Consider the following 3298-nt stretch of genomic DNA (forward strand, 5'->3'; position numbering starts at 1 on the left):
GCTCCCAAGGGCAAGTCTTCAGAAGTTCAGTGCTGAGCTGAGGTTTTCACCACCTGATTAAAATTTCCCCCTTTGAGGCAATGTAATAAAAGTAAGGATATATAGCAAGTTATTTATAAAGCTAAGTTTATTTACTCTTTTGGTGTCAGAATGTTCATTGTTGAAATGATGCTGACAGGTGTGCGTGTGTGTGTGTGTGTTTAATGTCTTTATTTGGAAAAATAAAAAGTTGGCAATCTTATGTTGATCTCCAAAAGTTCCTGAAATTCTAGTGGTCTGTGAAATTTCAAAGTCTGGGATGTACTGACTTAGTATTAGACATGACCGTTTGAGCTTAGAAGAAAAGCCTGGGGCTGCCTCATACTTTGAGAAGTTTTTAAATGTCTATGAGTCTTCCTTTCTTCAGCTGTGAACTAGCGAAGGTAATATTTCTCTCCGGAGATTAAATGTTCTCATAAAACATCCAGAGAAATGGCTGGCACATAGTTTCCTCCAAACGTACCTGCTACCACGTAAGGGCATAATAGAAGCCAGTCATGATTTGGACATTGATTGTATAAGATAACTTAAGAATCAATACATGTTGGTTCCATTTCCCTTTGCTCTTCCTTGGCACCATAAAGTCATTTAAAAAATTTCATTAGATAGAGCTGAGCTGTCTTGAAGAAAATGATTATTTTTGTCATTTCTGTAGTTTTTCTCACTATAATCATGTATCTTTTTTTTTTTTAAGATTTTATTTATTTATTTGACAGAGAGAGACAGCCAGCGAGAGAGGGAGCACAAGCAGGGGGAGTGGGGAAGGGAGAAGCAGGCTTCCCGCTGAGCAGGGAGCCCGATGCGAGGCTCGATTCCAGAACGCTGGGATCATGACCAGCGCTGAAGGCGGACGCTTAACGACTGAGCCACCCAGGCGCCCCTATAATCATATATCTTATACAAGTTAGGTCTTAAAGCTTTCACTGTGGGTTTCTAGTAGTGATTTTCTAATAACTTACATTCTGAGAACTCGAGATTTACTTCAAAAGGATTGTAGTTTAAGCTGTGATCATATTCTATTCTATCATAGCTTGGCTTTCTGGCAGATGTTCCTGGAGCGAACAACGGGGGATACCTCGTCCTGATAGGCCAGCATAGAGCAGAAGCTGACAGCAGTGTCTATGTGTTTGTGGAATAATAGATAATATTCGAGATCACCTCACCTAATTTTCCGTTTTATAGCATTCCTCCCGATGCCTTACCTTCCTTGTCTCTGACATTGCTTCTGTTCTGTCCTTCTACTTACTGCTCTGTCTAGCCTACCTTAGCTTCTTCAGTGGTTCAGCTGCTGGGGAGCCTGGCTGTCTTGACTCCATGCCATTCTTGCATCCTCTAGGTCTTTGAAATACCTAAGTCTTCACCAAATTTTCACTTCTAAAACAGAAACTCTAAAACCTCTTACTCATGTACTGTATGGTGACTAACATAATATAATAAAAAAGTATTATTATAAAAAAAAATAAAACCTCTTAGTCAAGAAGTCATCCCTGACAGACTGCATATCTGGTTAGGACTTCTTTTTTTTTCCCCGTTTTTTGTCCTATTATAAGAAAATTACACTTAAGCCCTTCAACTAGGAGCAAATTCTTCTTTACTTTACTATAGTTCAGAAACATTATGTTTTTGGAGGTTGTTGCTGATGGTGGCATTATGGTTTTTAGTATGATTTATCCCTTATTTTTCCCTATTTATTTTTCTCATTGGGAAAAATTTATGTGGGAATCAGCATGAGCTTGTTTGATATGTAAATACAACACAAAGATACACTTATTTAATAAGTCCCTTCTATGAAGTGAGTATTTGTTCAGCAAGTGCTTGTATCTACTATCTGGAGGACACCATGGTGGAAAGAGTTGATTTGGCAGTGTCGACCAATGAGTAATACAGTACAGATGGCAACTGTCCTCAAAATTCATAGTTAAATGTAAAGGAGGTATTTTTCTTTTTAAATTATTCATTAGGACACAAATCCCACATGGTTTGTAACACCAGCCAAGTGATTGTAAGTGTAGCCAGTTAACATAGAAGAAGCAGTTGCCAGGTGGGAGAGTCCACTCTTAACTTGCAGTGGGTGTAGGTATAGTAGCTAAGGTCATGGGGTCAAAGAATGCTGACCACTGGGAAAGAGGTGTCCTTGGGATAATATCTGAGGGTGGTCTTTGAAAAAAGAATGTAAGGAAAGGTTGAGGAATCAATCAATTTATTAAGCACGCAGTATGAGTCAGGCATTCTGTTGCATATTGAGCATATAAGACAAAAACTGGATCTCTTGGATGCATTGGTGTTTAGAGATAGAAAGAGATGTGTAAAGAAATAGTTGAAGAACTAGGAGAACTTCTATGGTTGATGTCTTTATTTATACCATATTCTTATCTAAAAGCTGGATGCCATGTTCTGGGAAGGTTTGATTGAAAAGAATCTTTCCTGACATCATCCATCTGTTTGTTTTCCCTCCTTCCTTCCTTTTCTCCCTCCCCCCTCCCTCCCTCCCTCTCTTCCCTTCCTTCTTTCCTTCCTCCCTTCCCTCCTCCCTCCCTGCCTCTTTCTTTTTCTTTCTTGCTTTCTTTTCCTTCCTTCCTTCCTTCCTTCCTTCCTTCCTTCCTTCCTTCCTTCCTTCCTTCCTAACTGGCTTTTGGATTCCTTAAACCTGATACTTTGGGCTTATTTTTGGTTTTATTGTTTGATTTTTTAAAATAAGCCTGATAAATCATGTATTTTCTACTGACATGAGCTGAAACTATGTCCCTAGGTACAGCATGAAACTTACCAGTTCCCAAGGTCCGATGGTATGCTCCAGTGGAGCCAGTGGACTAAACCCAGAATGCCAGCAGGAATCACATACAATTTCGTTCTGCACCAGGTGGTCTAGTGCTTGCACACTGTAGGTGTTACCAATTCCAGATGCCCAAATTGAAGGAGAGGACTGTATTCTTTGATTCAAAGTAGGTGGGCAATTTGTTCAATCCCAGGGGCCTTTGGACTTTGAGATGTAGGCTGAGAAAGCCAGTTATTTGAAATCAAGGTGGTTGGCACAGACAGGCTAAGGGCCCAGCAGGGAGGGCAGAGAAGGAGCAGAAAGCCTTCCAAGAAGAAGCTGAAAATTGACCTAGTTATTTTGATGACACGCTCTGTTGCATTTTCCCTTCAGGCCAAGTCCAGACTCCCTGACATGAAATTGAAGCACTCAATGCCAAGGACTTAAAGTTTGGGGATTTTTCAAGTTCTTTTCTTTTCTTTTCTTTTCTTTTCTTTTCTTTTC

Source organism: Ursus maritimus, unplaced genomic scaffold (assembly GCF_017311325.1).
Source record: "Ursus maritimus isolate PB19 unplaced genomic scaffold, ASM1731132v1 scaffold_20, whole genome shotgun sequence".
NCBI classification, from domain to species: Eukaryota; Metazoa; Chordata; class Mammalia; order Carnivora; family Ursidae; genus Ursus; species Ursus maritimus.